Genomic DNA, 20,427 nt, shown 5'->3' with positions numbered 1-20,427 from the left:
TAACCATCGTACAAGCTTTCCAGCACCGCCTACGCAAAATATTTCCGAAAAAGCAGTACTGAAACAAAACAGCAAAAAGGCTTATATAGAACCTGAGCAAGGAAGCAGAGATAGTGCAATACGAACGACAATGTAATTTGTTTTACTTCTTTCTCAGGTTATGAATACCATGTTATCCAAAGAGAATGAGTTACCAAGTAAAAGAGAGGGCTGTGATAATAATAGTTAAAAGAAAAAGTAAACCGTAAAATTAAGCGAAACAGAGTTATAGACAGTATAAATAATACTACAGTGGAAGCTCCTAACTGCCACAAGAAGCTCGTCTAAAAATTAAAATAAGTGTGCAACAAGAAAAGCTCATGAACTATGTTTGCCGTACAATGATACAATTTCGCAATTACATTCACTGGTAGAAAGAAGTGTTTTGCCTTGGTACATTTTCCAGATTCTCACCTCTAGCTAGTCCTGTAATAGAAGTTTAACACATTATCTTATTCCGTTTCTAAGTGGTACCATTCACTTTTTATTTGCTGGTGTCTTTTTCTGAAATTACAGAAATTAGTCCAGAAAATACTGGTTTTTACAAATGTAGGAACACATCCCGAGGTACCACGTTCAGCATTCTACTAAATTTTAAAAGAGTTGCGATCGAAAAGTTCTTGTCGGTACCGTATGTAATCCTGAATATACTACAATATTACTCAACTACACACCAATAGTCAATACGTGCAATGAAATGAAACGGAAGTATTATGAAAGTCGAATTGCAAGTTAAGTTGAAACAAAAGCTATAGTAAACCAGAACAGATTTCCAATTTCGAGGTCGGTAAAACTGTTAATACATGAAAGAAACTATGTTCATTTGCTAGCATCATATGTTACACGGTAAAAGACCTTCAGCTTCAAGTTACAAGATGGTGTACGCTGATGAAGTATCGCTTAACTGTCGACATGCTATATAAATATTATATAATATAATGACATAATCTATAAAAGAATATGGCATTTTATTCACAACCTTCAGCTCGACCGTGCACCATGACCCAGGTGTTTAGTGATACAGATACTGCGAAAAAATTCCGGGATCGTTCCTTTGAAAAGAACATGGTCAATTCCGTTCCCCAATATCCTATAATCAGAGCCTGTATGCAAGTCTATAATGGTCTCAGCAAGGAACCAGAGATGGTCAATACGCACGACGACGTAATTTATTTTACTTTTTCTCAAGTTCACTGTTAACTAGTACGAGGAATTGTTCTACAAATTAAAATAAGTTTGCCAGATGAAAGCTTTTTAACTTAGATTTTACACCTTGGTTTTATCACTTATTACAGTTTTGCTGGTAGCATTCGAAAACTGAATAGCACACTTTTTTTCGGACACTGTGAAAATCGTTTCTGGCTAGTACGATTGCTGCAGTTGTTTTAGAATGGGTCTATTTAGACGACCGAATAGTGCGGCGGAGCTGTTAAGAGACTCCTCTGCAGTCGGAAAGGACTTTATTTGAAAACTTCAACCGATCATCCAGAGTGAATCAGTCCGAATCCGGAGACGATTTATTTGAAAATCATTTCTCATCAAAATCCTTGGCCAACCAGTGCTGCTGCTCTAAAGGACCTGTCGTTAAAACATAACCTCCTTTCCTCACGGTTATCTTTCTACTCGCACATTGACAGTCGTTCTGTGGTCAGACCAAAAATTCTCTGTGTTGTGTCATATCGCCAGAAATAAACAGCGGTCTTCTGTGATACAAGGAAGGAAGTAAAATTTAAGTTGAACATCCTATCGCTGTGTGGGGTAGCTGCGCGTTCTAAGGCGTCTTGCCCACGGCGGTTCATGCGGCTGCCCCCGTCGGAGGTTCGAGTCTTCCCTCGGGCATGGGTGTGTGTGTTGTCCTTAGCGTATGTTAAAGCTAGATTAAGTAGTGTGTAAGTCTAGCGACCGATGACGTCAGCAGTTTGGTCCATAGGAACTTACAACAAATTTCCAAATTTCCGAAAATCCCATCGACAACGAAGTCACTAGCAGTGAAGTGCAAGCTCGGATTAAGGAAGGATAGGGAAGAATATCAGGCGTGCCCTTTCAAAAGAACCATTCCAGCATTTGCTTTAAGTGATTTGAGGAACTCACGGAAACCTAAATATGGATGTTCGGACGTCGATTTGATCTGCGTCCTCGAGAACGGAAGTCCAACTTGCTACCCCTGTGCCACTTCGCTTGGTTTCGTTAACGTGATTAACACGACAATTGCAGTAACTTTAGTCCTTAACCATAAATATTTCCTGTTCTACATGGACTCCTGATAACTTCACAGTATCATTACAAAGCCTTCTTGGTCGCATCATGGAGTAAAAAAACATATACTGTCAGATAACAGCTAAAACGTGATACTGTGACGAGTTCTACATGGTTTGCGTGCAGTTTTTTTCGTTTTCGTGGTGTTGCTTCCTCTTTTTTTGCAAGTAAAGCGGTCTTGTCGGATTCTGTTATTGGCGTGCACTGCTCTAGATGCAATTAAAGAACTTTAGACAGTAGTAGAAACGTTCGCTAACGACACTTGTAGTTGGAATGTCTCATTTGTCACTGTTTTTCAGCTTCAATTGCTATTTCCACTGCAAATTACTTGAGATATTTGCTAGTCTTGATTTCTAGATACTTCTTCAGTAGCAATTCGGTGGCTTTTTTTTCTGTTTCCTTTTTTCTCACATTTTGTAACCGTTATGTTGTTCATCCTGTCTGCCTTTGCGTGCCGTTGCCAGCTCTTCGAAAATATCATTACATGCAATTGCAGGGAAAGTAGAAACTTAGTAGTGCGTTAAGAATTCCTTTAACATCTGCTGCACTTTCTTTTAGCATTTTCCAAAATATATTACTGTGGCACAATATACATTTGGTCCTCTGCTCGCTCATTATAACGATGGCAATTTTTTGTTGGAATACGTACGTAAGTATGCAAGTATTCGTGCAGTGTAATTAGATCACCGTATTTTGGGCACGATCGTGTAATTGTCGTAAGGCAGTACAGTCTCTCTCTCTCTAATCTAAGTACTGTTCTGTTAGTAAAGTTGCTTACTTATTTTAGAGCAGTAACAAGAGAGCACGATAAGCAGTACATGTCAAGCTTAGAGAGATGTCAAGGAGGCGCGATGGTTAAGATACTGTATCCACATTCGGGACAACGGCGATTCAAACCCGGAGCTGCTATTCAGACTGAAATTCTCCGATCTTTGCCAACATGGCGTAAGATAAATCAGTAAACCGTAAACCCACGATTCTTTAACTTACTGAGCACCAATGTATAATAGAGCTTGAAATGTTTGATTGCTTTGCAAATGGGTTAAACTTTCAAGTAATTGACGTTAACAGTGTGCGCAAGATCGAGACTGAAGCCCTATGGACTGAGATACCCAAGCAGATCTGATGACTCGCTCTCACAGATATTTGATCTGCCAGGAAGATTCATAAGGCACACTCCGCTTCAGAGTGAAAACTTCATCCTGGAAACATTCCCTGGGCTGTGGCTTAGCCATATCTCCGCATTACCCTTTCTTCCAGGAGTGCTAGTCTTGCAAGTTTCGCAAGAGACCTTCTGTGAAGTTTGGAAGGCAGGAGACGAAAGTTTCGGCGGAAGTAAAGCTGTGAGGAGAGTTGGACACGGTGCTTCGATACTCCTGTCGGTAGAACTTTGCCCGCGAAATGCGAAGGTCCCGAGTCTCGATCCAGCCTACCGTTTTAATCTGTCAGCAAGTTTCATTTCAGCGCACACCGCATTGCAGAGTGACAATTTCGTTCTGGATATGACGTTAAGCATATAAACGAGAAAAAATTTATCAAACACAGAATGAGTATAGTCTAGCTAATTTACGCTTCTTTCCACTAACAATCTAGGTTTTCATATATCTCAATGTTTACGAAGTCAAACTCCATGAATTGTATGTGTCATGCAAGGATTTAATTTTGCAGATACATAGAGCGTTGTACTTTGGTACGCTTTGCAGACTTTCACGTCTAGCCAGTCGTGTAATAGAAGTTTAATACATTATCGTATTCCATTTCTAAGTGATGGGATTCACTTTTTATGTTCTGCACTCTTTTTGAAATTACAAAAATTACTCCAGAAAATACTGGCTTTTAAAAATGTGAAAACATGTTCCGAAGCATAACATTCAATATTGTACAAAATTTTAAAAGTCTATCGCAATGTTCTGGTCAGAATTGTGTGTAGTAGTCTATATGTTACAATATCGCTCAACTACACGCCAATATTCAGTAAGAGAAATCAAATTAAGCTGAAGTAATATGGATAACCAATTGCAAGTTAAATATCTTTTGCAACAGAAGGTAATGGAAACCAACACAGATTTCCATTTTCAAGATTTGTGAAATGGTTAACGCATTAAAGACAGTTCACTTGCAAGTATGGCATGTTCCACGGTAAAATACTTTCTATTTCACAGTACAAGATGGTGTGCCGCCGGTGAAGTATGGATTACTGTCGACATGTTATATAAATACTGTATACTACAATAATAATACATGAAAGTATAGAGCATTTTACTCACAACCTGCAACTGAATGGTGCCCCATGCACCAGATTAGCTGCTTAGTAATGTAGATACCGAGAAAAAATACAGGTATGGTTGATTTATAGAGGACACTTCCAATTTCATTCCCAAATCTTCCATATCCAAGTCTGTCAGCAATGTCTATAATGATCTCAGCGTCGGCAGGAGCGTTAAATTCTAATACTCCTTCCTCCTTAGTGCTCGTATGAAAGTGGCCATTTTACGAATTTTAGACTTACGTTTCACCGTTCGATTGTTTGTAACGGTATTTTTTTCCTTCTAGTTTACCTTTTAAGTATTATCATCTCGTTTATTTTACTGCTAGCATTATTATTACTATTAAAATTATAATATTTTGGACGACGAGGACAACTATTGCTTACTTTTCTGAAATTTACATGGCATCAGCCAGGTCATCAAGGAGGACTTCTTATATTAAGACAGGGCAGCAGACACTTTTGGTTAATTCAGTATTTTGTTCACCAAGGCTAAACAGTATAAAAACTATTCGCACATTCGCGGCAAGTTCTGGTTTTATAAACATTCCAGACGTTACAGTCGTGCAGTGTATGTACAGAAGATGAATACAAGTTGAAGACAAGCTATTAGAATTCAAAGATGAATTTGTAGTGTTTTAAGTTTTTGGCACTACCTCTATCGAAAAATTTCCATTGATCTGTGTTTTCTTTTGACAAGAGTTGATAGGAATGTGTCTACTTATTTGAAATTCGAAGGTATATTGTCTATCGGATAATTCAACTAACAGGGTCATGCTTAGTTGTACCTTTGTGTGAAAGTTGCACAAATACAGCTGCGATGACGTTCCACAAGTAGTGAAATTGCCCTGACTCTTTTAAGGCTGCTTGTAACAGTCGTTAAAACACTGTGTTTTTATACGGTATCACACCTCACAAATAACTTTACCGCGATAGATGAAGGGTAAGGGAGTCGACACTGATATATCATATTTGTATCTTCTTGCTGTCCCTTAAAGATAGGATAGCGCACAGAGGCATTCCCAGTGTCTTATAGGTTTAACTGAAGTGTCCGATACCGCGTCGTCAACTCGCAACTGTCACAATCCATCCTAGTCCAGCCCTCTGTCTATATTACAAATTAGTGTTCCACCACGAACTACATAATAAAAGAAATACAGACGAAAAGAGTATTGTCAGTGTTGTGTTCTCTTTCCGTTGGAGCACGCATGATATCACATCTTCATTACGTTGCTGGAAGAAGCCGTCATCCGTTGTTGGTAGATTTAGTTCACGCACAGTGATCTGAGTGCGTTGGTGGTATTAGAATCATGAAATTGAAGATATCTGCAATTCCTATTCCTAGTACTGCAGCGATTAAGCACTCTCGGCCAGTCCGGTTCCAGGGGCGTGCTCACCGGGATTAGCTCGGTGAGCACGGCCAACTAATGTAGGTTTATATACGCTGGGACACCTGTTACGCTGTAGGTAGAGTGGACTAGCATAAGTAGTACACATGTTCAAATGGTTCAAATGGCTCTGAGCACTATGGGACTTAACATCTGTCGTCATCAGTCCCCTAGAACTTAGAACTACTTAAACTTAACTAACCTAAGGACATCACACATATCCACGCATGAGGCAGGATTCGAACTTGCGACCGTAGCGGTGACGCGGTTCCAGACTGAAGCGCCTAGAACTGCACGGCCACACCGGCCGGCGGTAGCCTTAGGACATAGCAGTAGTGCCCATAGTGGAAGAGTAATAGACGTAACATTATTAGAATAAAAAGCTGCAGTAGTAATAATTGTATTAGTATCAAGTAGGACCCACTAATGTGTTAAGTTGTGGGTTGCTTATGTATCATGTATTGAAGAATAAAGATTTTTTTTTAAATTCCTATTCACAACTGCACGGGAGAAAACTATGAATTGTAGTTTTTGTGTGTTTGATGATTATGACAGAAAGACTAATGAGTTATGAGTGCATTTTCCCATGTTACTCTGCGGGTTCAATACTGATTAGAAAGAGGGCTTTGTTTGTCGTATTCGTCTCATGGAAATCATTATAATACCTGGCGTGCCGGGGGAGGATTCCTCACTTTGTAGAATAGTCGCATCTGCTGACGTCTTTAGAGAAATTTCAAGAATTACAATAGAAGCTTCGGGATTTCTTGTTTTAGGTTGTCACTTTATGTGCAGTGCCAGGTATTTAAAAAATCGCGCTTGGGATACGAATGGTCATTTGTTTGTGATAAAGCTTAGTTAACATATTTCCATACTATTGGCTAAATTGGAATTAAAAGCTAGTCAGATTTAAATGAAAGTAAGTAACTGAACGCAAGTAGAGGCACGAAAGTCTTAGGGAAGTTCCTGGCTTTGAGTCCCAGCTCGACACACAATTTCACCACACAATTTTAGAAATTAGTAAACAATAACGTGTCGTGGAACATTTTATAATTGTTTGAACAGGCTTGTATTTCGTAAACGATGCTGCCTCGGACATTTGTGTTTTGAGTGAACAGTGAGTAAATGAATAAATAATGCTGGTTACATATAGTAATGTTGTTGCTTGAAAAATAAATTTCAGATATTTCCACAACGTTTCGCTGATAATTTCTCGTAATTTTTTTAAACTCGTGGATTGCTCCAGAAGCCTTCTGCTATTCCTCCTCTATTATCGCATAATTTAGTTCAGTCTTTCGTTTTCTTTGTCTTTTCACCGGTTTTAATATCGAGAGGAGGGAATGTAATGTCCGTGACGCAGGTGGGCAACTGTCCTCGGGAGAAACACGGAATTGGGTACATGTTGTCGAAAATTACTGCTTAATTATCTGACGGGGAGGCCCCGGCCGCCGGCCAGTTGCGTAACGCGGGTCGACGGACATGCACTGCCTTCTAAATTATTCCCACTGAGAACTGTGTACAGTGACGCCGAGGAGGCGGGACAATTGCTGGCAAATTAGGGTGGTGGCGATATTGTCCTTTGCTCGTAATGGCCGGCGGCACCATCGACCGACAGCTCCACCCACACGACACAGGGGCCGCCACTTCCGACTGTGGCTCGTTAGCTGTCAGACCAGTCACGCCTTGCGTGCGACGCTATCCGCCTCTTAGAAATTGTATCACATTAGCAAAACGCGTGTCGCAAAGTCGCAAAGCTGCATCCCAAATATCCACAACTAGCAATTCAGAAACTGCCATTGTTGCAACATACTTGGACCTAGTCACCAGGTTTTTTTTCCACCTGGGATTCGAGGTAATTTATAGAGACAGACGCAGTTATGGCAAATCTCCTACGACATGGATTGTCAAAGGTAGCGTCCTGCAAAGATAGTTCACTTCCCTCTACATTTCATATTTCCGAGCTCCGTGGAATAGCTGCACACATGGGACTGAGTACTGTCGTCATCGTTACTGAAACGTTCGCGGTATATTTCACGAATCTGCTTTGAATTACTCGTTTTGACGTGAAGTCTTTGTTCCACGCGGATAGAGAGGGATTCGCAGTTTAACTGCGTTAAAATATCTTGCAGAATCTGTCATAAAAGAGATTCGTGTAAAAATATTCTCGCTCTCGTACAAGTCTCACTTTGTGCAGATCAATAATGATTTGCTGTGCCTGAGATTTATGCGATTTGGTTTGGAACTAAAACGGTCTGCATCCAATGTTCATGAAGTAGCTGCGTAAACTTTGTGTCTTAAAATGGCTGACCGTAACTCAGCACGGAACAAACTTAAAACAACTGGAGGGTCCTTCGAGTACCTAATCTCTGCTGTTAGACGAGTCAATTCGTTTGTGCAGGGTGTCCCAGAAGGAAGGTCAGTATTCAGGGATACGACAGGAACTATCATTTGAAGCTAATAAATTAAACATGGCCTCTAGAATCTATACTTTAAGAGCCATGAGCACTTGCTCATCTTCGATTCTATTAAACAAATCTCTTCTACTGCAAGATTTTCGCTTTCCATATTTTGAGAGGTTGTAGTATGGACCAAAAAAAGGAAAAAAGTCCTGTAAATAAGGTCTCTGAAGTGCTTCCTTAACAGCTTTGAGCACTTGTTTATCATAATAGGTATGAAACGCATATGTTCCAAAAGGCGCTGATAACTACTAAGGTATGCATTTTAGAGCCCACGAGTACCTGAAACTTTTTTTTTGTTTGATCCATAGTAACACCTCATGAAATATGAATAGCAATGAGCTTTCAGTAGAAATGATTTGTTTCACACTGCTTGTAACTCTTTATGCATTTCATAGTCAATGTTTATGAGGCATTTTTGCTTCGAATGGTCATATGCCTGAATACCGACCGTTCCTCCTAGGATACCCTACAGACATTTCATTCGTCTAATACCAGATTAATAAAATCATTTGGAAGCAATTTAACACATACAGCTTTAGTAAAAACTGAATTCGTCCCTCGCTTACGTATTCCTGTGGGAATCAGACTTCTGTTAAAGCAATAAAAACAGATTTATTCCTCAGTGAAAGCTACGTTTCGCTTGGTTTGTTACAGACTGCTGTGTTTAGTGATAGCTTACAGCAGAGAATTTGTGGGACAAGGTTTACCTTATGGGAGTCTGTACTTAAACTGCAGTCAGTCTCTTGTGAGTGCTAGTATTACCTGAAAAATTTCCAAAAATTTTAGAGATCTGATTTAGAATTACGGACTCACACGTAAGAACAGAAGTGCACAGATATAAGTAATTGTTTCGAGAGCTGATATAAAAGGCATATTTTAACGTTAAGAATCGTTTTCGCAAAGTACAGGATGGGTATAAAAGCCTTCATGGAAAACGAATGATCGAAGGGCAATGAAAGTTGGTGCAAACATCTGTAAGGACGCGCAGAAGAGAAGTAACGAATAAATCGTTGCAAGAAATATTGTTTATTTTCCTAATGAGAGGGTAACTTCTGAGTTGTGTACCATATTTACATTCTAGGTTACGAACGTTGCTCAATGTGGCGCCCATCTGCTTAAATATCGCACATAGCGTGCAGCATTCTCAGCAATGGCAACAATAACTTCTTCAACGATTTGTATCGCAGTTGTTCGTCGTCATTTCGCAGGAGTAATACCCAAATCGCCAGTAAATTCTTTAACTTCGGCACAAAGTAAGAGCTCCTCTGCATTTCTTTAATGCGGCGATACCTGTGATGAGGAACAACGTTATTGCTGTTGTTTTGGTGGAACAAGTGTACGAGTAAAGCCCTGCTGACGCTGTTCAGATCCAAGTTCACTTTCCGCGACTGAAGTGCATACTAATGTTTGTGTTACAGACCTACGTGGCCGTACCAGTACCGACTCATAACGTCAACTCATACACTAACAATTCTAACAACGCAAGTCCTGCAGCGCAAAGGCTATAAAGTTGGATACCATCGGTAGATAGTTTTCTGTATAAACTGGTTCAAATAGCGAAAATTTAACTATAACCACACTATACCACTGGTAGCAGTAGTCGAAACGAGTACCTAGAGTGCTGACATCTTTGCATCACTGAAGTTGGAAAATGTTGAAGTTTGTTGTTGCAAGTAACTAACGGTGCTACGTAGTATCTAGGGTTTACCTTAATTTTGTATATAACATGAAAAACATTAGGTTTGTTTATTTACTCACAAAATACTTTCTCTGCGACAAATACGAGTAATGCTTCATCTAACAAAAGTAAATCTGTCTTCTGAATTTTCCAGCAAGTTACAACTGCTGTGTAACTAAGCGAGGTAAGACTTACAATACCTTTATTAACTGGCTTAGTAGAAACATTTGTAGTATCAGAGTGAGCCACGCCACTGACTATGCGAAAATTGGTTTATCCTGCTCGCGACGTCCGCATACTGTTTATCTTAATTTATTTTGAATAATGACAGTGGGAATAACGGATTTCTTTGCAGAACAAACTTTTTCGCTGACGATGTTCTTAATTCGGAGCATATAACACAAGCAACAGACGAGAATAATTTCAACATAATAGAGATATGTTAGTTTAACTTTAATTTTGTATATAACATGAAAAACATCAGGTTTGTTCATTTATCCACAAAATATTTTCTGTGCGACAAAAAAAAAAAAAAAAAAAAAGAGAAATGGCTCTGAACACTAAGGGACTTAACTGCTAAGGTCATCAGTCCCCTAGAACTTAGAATTACTTAAACCTAACTAACCTAAGGACAGCACATACATCCATGGCCGAGGCAGGATTCGAACCTGCGACCGTAGCGGTCGCGCGGTTCCAGACTGTAGCGCCTAGAACCGCTCGGCCACTCTGGCCGGTCTGTGCGACGAAGACGATTAGTGCGTCATATAACAAAAGTAAATCTGTCCTCTGAATTTTCCAACAAGTTGCAACTGCTGTGTAACTGGGCGAGGTATAACTTACAATACGTTTATTAATTCGCTTAGTAGAAACATTTGTAGTATCAGAGGGAGCCACCGCCACTGGCTATGCCAAAATTGATTTATCCTGCTCGTGACGTCCGCATACTGTTTATCTTAATTTATTTTGAATAATGACAGTGGGAATAACGAATTTCTTTGCAGAACAAACTTTTCCGCTGACAACGTTCTTATATCGGAGCATATAACACAAGCAACAGACGAGGATAATTTCAACATAAAAGAGATATGTTAGTTTAACTTTAGTATCTCCTGTCCTGGTGATGTCACTGGTTCATTGCTGTGACAGCGGTATCGACCGCACCTGATGAATTTTTCCTTGTCGTGAACATTTGCGTTGTGGCAGGCTGCTCTGCTGACGCTATGACGATAACTGCATGTGTAAGGGAATCGTGTTTATTGTGACCTGATTTCAGCTGGAGCTGTGTGTTGTGCTTTTTTAAATGGAGATGGCACACCAGACAGAGATACGAGGGTAAGTCAATTATTATCCGCAAAGCAGTTATAAAATTTTATTGTAATCAAATAGGAAACTTAAAAGAACATCATTTTTCGAAATAGTCTCCTTGCATTTCAACGCAATTGGTCCATCGTTGTACAAGTTTCCTGATACCCTCACGAAAGAAGGTTCTCGGTTGAGCTGCGAGCCAGGAATGCACCGCTTCTTTTACTTCTTCGTCCGAGGCAAATCGACGGCTCCTTAATGCCTGTTTTAGCGGACCAAACAAGTGATAGTCAGAAGGGGCAAGATCGGGACAATATCGAAGATGATCCAGTACATCACATTTGAGTTTCTCGAACGTTTCAGCAGTAAGGCATTTTCGTGCAACAACACAATACCTTTTGACAGCAATCCGCGGCGTTTGCTTCGAATTGCAGGCTTTAGGCTGGCAGTAAGCGTCTCACTGTAACGCACACTGTTTATTGTTGTGCCCCTTTCCCCACAATGTTCCAGTACTGGGCCGTGTGCGTCCCAAAAAACCGTAAGTATCAGTTTTTCTGCGGACGGTGGGGTCTTGAACTTTTTCTTGCACAGCGAATTTGGATGTTTCCATTCCATACTCTGCCATTTACTCTCCGACTCGTAGTGATGGATCCATGTTTCGTCACCAGTAATGATCGCGTCTAAGAAGTTGTCCCCTTCGTTACCATAGCGATCCAAATGTGTTTTGCAGATGTCCAAGCGCGTTTGTTTATGCAACTGTGTGAGTTGTTTTGGGACCCATCTTGCACAAACTTTACGAAATCCAAGTCTGTTGTGGATGATTTCTTAGGCAGAACCGTGACTAATTTGTAGACGATGTGCCGCTTCGTCAATAGTTAATCGTCTGCCTAAGAGAATCATTTCATGTGAACGCTATATAGTTTCTTCATTCGTGGCGGTAAACGGTCGCCCGGCTCCTTCATCGTGCGTAACACTTGTGCAACCATTTCGGAATTTTTCAATCCCTTCGTAGACACTCCGTTGTGGAAAAACACTGTTCCCATTCTGTACCGAAAGTCTTCGATGAATTTCGGCCCCTGATACACCATACAACCACAAAGAACGGATCACTGAACGTTGCTCTTCTTTGTTGCAAATAGACAGCGGAGTACCATGATTAACAGCACGGCAACGTTAACGAACCTGACATAGCAGCTTGAAAATAGCAAAGCATGCGTCATCAACGTAAAACGACAGTACTTCCAAAATAAACAAAAATATAGCTAAATTGCGAATAATAATTGACTTACCCTCGCACGAACAAATGATTGTGCTTTAACTATGTGAGAGCCAAAGACAGTCTGGCCATAGTACCAGATCAACTGTCGTAATTCGTTACGTTCTTGTCAACTTAGTAGCTCTATGCCATAATAACTACGAGAAACTTTAAATATTCGGAACAACAATCAGTCTGAAGGAAAGGCATTTTAACAGCAAAGCTGATATGATGTTAACATGTCTTTCCTTCAACATCTGAGAGCTGCAAGACGCGACGTATGAAACATTTATAAAACCAGTTTATTTTCTCGATGACACTTTTTTCTTCTATGAGAAAGTGCTGTTGTTTGATAATAAATGGAAAAAGCGCTAGATTCTAAACAAAATTAAGTCAAAGTTATGGTTGTGGTGATTAGATGAGGTCAAGGCTCGACTTGAATTTGATTGTGACCACCCAAAAGTTGGCGCGTCATGCTTTCCATGATTTACTTAAGACGAATATAGAGACGGTTTCATTTGAAAACGATAAGGGCAATTTTCTTTCCCATATTTGTCACGAAATCCATCATTGTTTATAAGAATCAGACTAAGAACTTGGTTTGTGTTCTTAGTTCTACAATAAAGGTATTTCTTTTATTGAACAACATTTACTTACTGTTACTTCGCATTATTTTGTAAAACGACACTATTGGTTTGGCAATAAATTCTAATGGTCGATTCTTGAATTAATTCCGAGATATCGCAGCTCAGCTTTGCATTATTCAGTACAGAGCGGCAGGACTTCCTACTAAACGTCAAGAATGATTTTCTTTATTATAGATTATCAATGTAACAAACCTTCACCAATCATTCAACAGTTTGTGAACATCAAACCTTGTTAGGCAGAGGTTTAGGAAGAGATCGAGTGAAAATACAACATGGCCTAGGCAAGCGTTAGGAAATTACTAGTCACACAATGAAATAAGCGTAAAGTTTTCGCAAACATTTGTACTCCACCAATCTAAATTTTTCACTCCAATGAATTAGAAGTGATGGAACCAGTGTAGAATAGCAAAACGATGCCACTGGATTTTGGTTAACAACACGCGGGAGTACAGAAGCGAGCGAATTACAAATGGATTCTGTTTATTTCCGTCACACATCGTCCACTTAAGAAATGGTATGAATGTTCTGTAGCTACTGTGAAATGATCAATGTTAGGACGAGAACGAGTTTCTGTAGTTTGCTTTCCATACCTTCCTTGACATTGTCGGTAACGGTATGGAAACCGGGGAATTTCAGAGATATCTAAATTCACACCAGTCTCCTATGGTTTTGTCATCACTGGTTGCAATAAGGTCATGTGTTTCGTGAAGAATTTTTACATAATTATGACGCCTTGCCTTTCGAGGCAGTTCACAGACCAGAATTTTTAACCAATGTGATAGCTGTTTTCCGCAGATAAGCAAATTAAGTAATGAATGTGGAATTTGAGTAACATTTTGGTGTTGTACCACTAGTAATCTACCGACAATATTTAGCGGCTGCATCTAAATCCCTTATATTCAACTGTTGCACGCATCGTTGCTTTGTAGTCTCATTGTGGTTAAATATTCGTATACTTCAGAACAGAGAAGAGGGAAAATATAGCAAACTGCTGATCTAGAAAAGATATGAAATGAGTATGAAGTATGTATGAGCTTTTTGCTTTTCTAAAAGAAAGTACCTGTTTCCTTTTATTTCCTTTAAATTATAACGTACTGGATTACTACGAAACTTACTCCCAGTTCCTATTTTCTTTTAATTCCTCTACATTATAAAGAACCGGTTTACTACGAAACTTATTCACAGATTGCGAATTCATTTGGTGTAAGGTGTGCTAGAATACAATGTCTTAGTTGCACGTGGACTCGAACAAATTTTCAGCTGGCACTAGTACAGCTGAGTACCTTTCGTAATATTTAATGCAGACTGAATCGTCAGTAATATCTCTTCACACAAATATGCAAAGTAAAACAATAGTTTTGTTGTTTTGAGGGTGTCTAATAACCAGAGCAATAACGTATTACATACACAGACTGGCGCGATCGTGATATGCAGACAGCAACCAGTTTTATTCATACACTACTGGCCATTAAAATTGCTACACCAAGAAGAAATGCAGATGATAAACGGGTATTCATTGGACAAATATATTACACTAGAACTGACATGTGATTAAATTTTCACGCAATTTGGGTGCATAGATCTGAGAAATCAGTGCCCAGAACAACCACCTCTGGCCGTAATAACGGCCTTGATACGCCTGGGCACTGAGTCAAACAGAGCTTGGATGGCGTGTACAGGTACAGCTGCCCATGCAGCTTCAACACGATACCACAGTTAATCACGAGTAGTGACTGGCGTATTGTGACGAGCCAATTGCTAGGCCACCATTGACCAGACGTTTTCAATTGGTGAGAGATCTGGAGAATGTGCTGGCTAGGGCAGCAGTCGAACATTTTCTGTATCCAGAAAGGCCCGTACAGCACCTGCAACATGCGGTAGTGTATTATGCTGCTGAAATGTAGGGTTTTGCAGGGATCGAATGAAGGGTAGAGCCACGGGTCGTAACACATCTGAAATGTAACGTCCACTGTTGAAAGTGCGGTCAATGCGAACAAGAGGTGACCGAGACGTGAAACCAATGGCACCCCATACCATCACGTCGGGTGATACGCCAGTATGGCGATGACGAATACACGCTTCCAATGTGCGTTCACCGCGATGTCGCCAAACCACGGATGCGACCATCATGATGCTGTAAACAGAACCTGGATTCATCCGAAAAAAATGACGTTTTGCCATTCGTGCACCCAGGTTCGTCGTTGAGTACACCATCGCAGGCGCTCCTGTCTGTGTTGTAGCGTCAAGGGTAAATGCAGCCATGGTCTCCGAGCTGGTAGTCCATGCTGCTTAAAACGTCGATGAACTGTTCGTGCAGATGGTTGTTGCCTTGCAAACGTCCCCATCTATTGACTCAGTGATCGAGACGTGGCTGCACGATCCGTTAGAGCCATGCGGATAAGATGCCTGTCATCTCGACTGCTAGTGACACGAGATCCAACACGGCGTTCCTTATTACCCTCCTGAAACCACCGATTCTATATTCTGCTAACAGTCATTGGATCTCGACCAACGTGAGCAGTAATTTCGTGATACGATAAACCGCAATCGCGATGAGATACAATCCGATATTTATCAAAGTCGGAAACGTGATGGTACGCATTTCTCCTCCTTACACGAGGCATCACAACAACGTTTCACCAAGCAACGTCGGTCAACAGCTGTTTGTGTGTGAGAAATCGGTTGGAAACTTTCCTCATGTCAGCACGTTGTAGGTGTCGCCACCGGCGCCAAGCTTGTGTGAATGCTCTGAAAAGCTGATCATTTGCATATCACAGCATCTTCTTCCTGTCGGTTAAATTTCGCGTCTGTAGCACGTCATCTTCGTAGTGTAGCAATTTTAATGGCCAGTAGTGTAATACTGAAAAGAATTAACTTTCTTGATGCTTTGATAATATCATTTATTTGATTACGATTCAGCTTCTTAGGCCACAGTCAAGTGATCATTGAAACTTTCCCCCTTTATGAAATTACGTTCCAGCGAAGCAAATGTTAGATAAATGTAACATTATTTATCATACTTAGTTAAATGCGGCGATTTTCCAATCGTGTAAAAAAGTAATGCTTCGTTCACCTGAGCATCATATCATATTACGTACCTACTGTATCTGCATTAGTAATATCAATGTAAGTTGCTCAACCTTTTATCCGTGGTTGCCACATACGGTTGTCACCTGGTGATAGCCTAAAAAGGCGAAAGCAAATAACATTTGCACAACGGTAGAACAGTGTTTCCTTTTTGATGTTATTGGCTTGTTCTGTCTAGCGTCCTTAGAGAATTACGTAATTTTACGTATTATTATTAACTTTAGTGTCGTTTGAAGAAGCAGTTGCGGCCAGTCTTGAAGAAGACAACTACTGTTTTGTCAAAAGTAAAGATGACCAGGAAACATTCTTACAGTTGCAGAGATACGGAGAAACTATCAATGTTCTATCTTTTTTTTGGAATTTATAATTTTAGCGCCTCGTCTACGAAATTTAAAGACGAGCGCGACCAAATCCGCCTATTGGAAATTCTCATGAAATATGTGAAATATCTATTAATGACCGTGCAAACGCAGTCTGAATGGGAAAGGAATTAATTCCTGCTTTAAACAGGAACGTGATCGAAAAAAAGGGAAACAATTCATTAGGTATATGAGGTCTTAGTTTGTTTTGTACTTACGCTGTGAGCAGAATATCGTCTATTGGTGAGTACTTACATTATCTGTAGAATGTAGTCTGTTCGTGAATTTCTCAACGCTAACCATAACTTACGGGGCAGAACAACCTGACCATTTGAAGTATAAGAATACATACACATTCTCACTGCTGTCTGAGCAGTATTGTTTTACCAAAAAGTGTAATTTCTATCCCTTGCTAACTTCTATGACTTACGTCAGTAAAAGGTCATTCATGAATACACACTAGTCGTAGCGACCGCTAGCTTGCCTTAACTGTGTTATGAAACAACCCTTGCAGCACTATTGTCTGCAGAGCTCAGAAGATTTTCGGAGGATTGAAGCACTTCATCTTTATGCAACATATTTGACGGCAGAATAACCCTGAATAGCCGGGCTAAGATGATCTTGGTGATAGAGAAACTAGAAAATCGAGATTGGACCATGAATGAATGAAAATCCCGCATCTACGTCTACATCTACATCCATACTCCGCAAGCCACCTGACGGTGTGTGGCGGAGGGTACGTTGAGTACCCCAATCGGTTCTCCCTTCTATTCCAGTCCCGTATTGTTCGTGGAAAGAAAGATTGTCGGTATGCCTCTGTGTGGGCTCTAATCTCTCTGATTTTATCCTCATGGTCTCTTCGCGAGATATACGTAGGTGGGAGCAATACACTGCTTGACTCCTCGGTGAAGGTATGTTCTCGAAACTTCAACAAAAGCCCGTACCGAGCTACTGAGCGTCTCTCTTGCAGAGTCTTCCACTGGAGTTTATGCATCATTTCCGTAACGCTTTTGCGATCCTAACAAGTGTACTGTAACCTACTTTCTTTATTTTCAGACTGCATTTCCTTACAATTCTTCCAATGAATCTCAGTCTGGCATCTGCTTTACCGACGATTAATTTTATATGGTCATTACATTTTAAATCACTCCTAATACCTACTCCCAGATAATTTATGGAATTAACTGCTTCCAGTTGCTGACCTGATATATTGTAGCTAAATGATAAAGGATCTTTATTTCTATATATTCACAGCACATTACACTTGTCTACATTGAGATTCAATTGCCATTCCCTGCACCATGTGTTAGTTCGTTGCAGATCCTCAAGCATTTGAGTATATTTTCCATTGTCACAACCACTCAATATACTACAGCATCATCCGCAAAAAGCCTCGGTGAACTTCCGATGTTATCCACAAGGTCATTTGTATATATTGTGAATATCAATGGTCCCACGACACCCCACGACACTTCTAGTTTGAGGAGGTATCACTCTGCTGGTCGAAGGGACGCGTTAACGTGCAAAGACAGAATAGGGTAGTCCTGCAGTGACAAGTAGGACACTTTAGATGTGTTGTTTGTTTACACCCCCTCTTAATGGACGGTAATACTGGTTCGTTTAGAGCTCTTTTAACGATAAAAAGTTATTAGTCGATTATTGCAATGGGCGATTCAGTTGGCAAGAAATTCCTATAAATAGGAAGTGCTTAATGATCTGCTTTTGGTTGTTCTGTCGAACTTAAGTTGTCTGTAAATCTAACAAGCCGGCATAGAGTTTTGCGTTTACACAAGTTTTGTGATCCGGTTGTATTTAAGATTTTGCCAAGAGAATATGTGTTTCACACGATATCAAGACGGACTATGAAAAACAAACGTCTACTTTTATAGGTGGCACCGAGAGCGGACTTACATGTAAACAGCGGTATGATTCCGTCAATAGTTCACAGTCTAGCTGTAGTTCACATTGCGAATACGCATTACAGTAAATTTTGCAGGACTTTAAGAAGAGAACTGGATCAGTCGTGGAGACACGGTGCAGAAAAATCGTCTGGCCGCACCTAGTGTGCCCAGTGCAAAACACTGACTGGTCACTATATACACATACTAGCTGAGTGGCCGACGTTGTTCAGGTATGTATTTATTCCAACCTTCTGTTAGGCTCCTCCCTGTCTCTCTGTCCCTTCTCCTATATTCTCATCGTCTCCACTCTCTGTCCATCCCCTCCACCCCATCTCCTCCCTCCCCACTTACTTTCTCCCTATCACCTCCTTCCCTTCTCTCTCTCTCTCTCTCGCTCTCTCTCTCTCTCTCTCTCTCTCTCTATCTGCTCCTCCTCTCTCCTTATCCATCTCCTTCCTTCTCTCACCTTCCTCACCCACCATCTTATTCATCCCCTCATACCCTTCTCTCTGTCCATCTAAACTTCTCATCTATCGATGTTCACCTCCCTTTCTCTTCATCATTCTCCTCCCTCATCCCCATCAATCTCCCCCTCTGTCCATTTTCTCAGCCCTCTCTGTCCACATCTTTCTCCCCCTCTGTCGTCTCCTCCTCCCCTTTTCGATCAATCTTCTGCACCTCCTGTTAATCTTCTCCTTCCCCTCTGTCTCTCCCCATCAATACCTTCCCCTCTCTTCATCTCGTCGTCGCCCATCTCTCAGCTCACCTACTCCCCCCCCCCCCATGAGGCCCTCTCTCCCCCATCTGTCCGTCTCCTCCTCTCCTCAACCCTTCTCTGTTCATCATCACCACATCAACAGATGGCTGGTGGGTCTTGTGCACACAGTATTTTTTTGCCAGATAGTATTGTATTGTACTGTATGTTATGTTAGCCGGGGACCTAGAAACGACGCAGAGGCTCCGTCGCCGCCGCAGCCGCAGCGGTCCACAACCCCAGGACGACTACCGCAGTCCACTTCACCCCTCCGCCGCCACACCGAACCCAGGGTTATTGTGCGGTGCGGCCCCCAGTGGACCCAGCAAGGGAACGTCTCACACCAGACGAGTGTAACTCCTACGTTTGCGTGGTACAGTAATTGTGGTATACGCGTACATGGAGAACTTGTTTGCGCAGCAATCGCCGACATAGTGTAGCTGAGGCGTAATAAGGGGAACCAGACTGCATTCGCTGTGGCATATGGAAAACCACCTAAAAGCCATCCACAGACTGGCCAGCTCACTGGATCTCGACACAAGTCCTCCGGGCGGATTCGTGCCGGGGTCCAGGCGCTCCTTCCCGCCCGGAAAGCTGTCCATTAGACCGCACGGCCAACCGGGCGGGCCCCAGATAGTAAGTAACATGTATGATAAGTTTAGTTGAAACTGGTCGTGATGTTTTAGAGCAGCTTCACCTGTGTCTTTCATGTCATACATATTTCACACACATTTAACACATTCACAAATATTGTACACATTTTTCATGTGTGTCTCTAGCGTAAGGTTCGTTTACGCGCAACACAATATCTGTGACGTCTTATCTCGGGCTCTATGTGTCGCACGATGATATAATTTTGCAGGTACATCCAGAGTGTATGTGAATACTCTCTGCAAAATGTCCCATTAATAGAGTTAGCAATAAAGAAGTAATAAATTAAAATGTCATGCCTGATGTGTAGTTTTTTCAAAGGAACAGTAAATATGCAGTACGTGATAAACGTTTTCCTTTCATCATTTTTTGGAAGGGGGTGTCAACA

Source organism: Schistocerca cancellata, chromosome 1 (assembly GCF_023864275.1).
Source record: "Schistocerca cancellata isolate TAMUIC-IGC-003103 chromosome 1, iqSchCanc2.1, whole genome shotgun sequence".
Classification (NCBI taxonomy): domain Eukaryota; kingdom Metazoa; phylum Arthropoda; class Insecta; order Orthoptera; family Acrididae; genus Schistocerca; species Schistocerca cancellata.
This window is presented reverse-complemented; position numbering follows the sequence as displayed.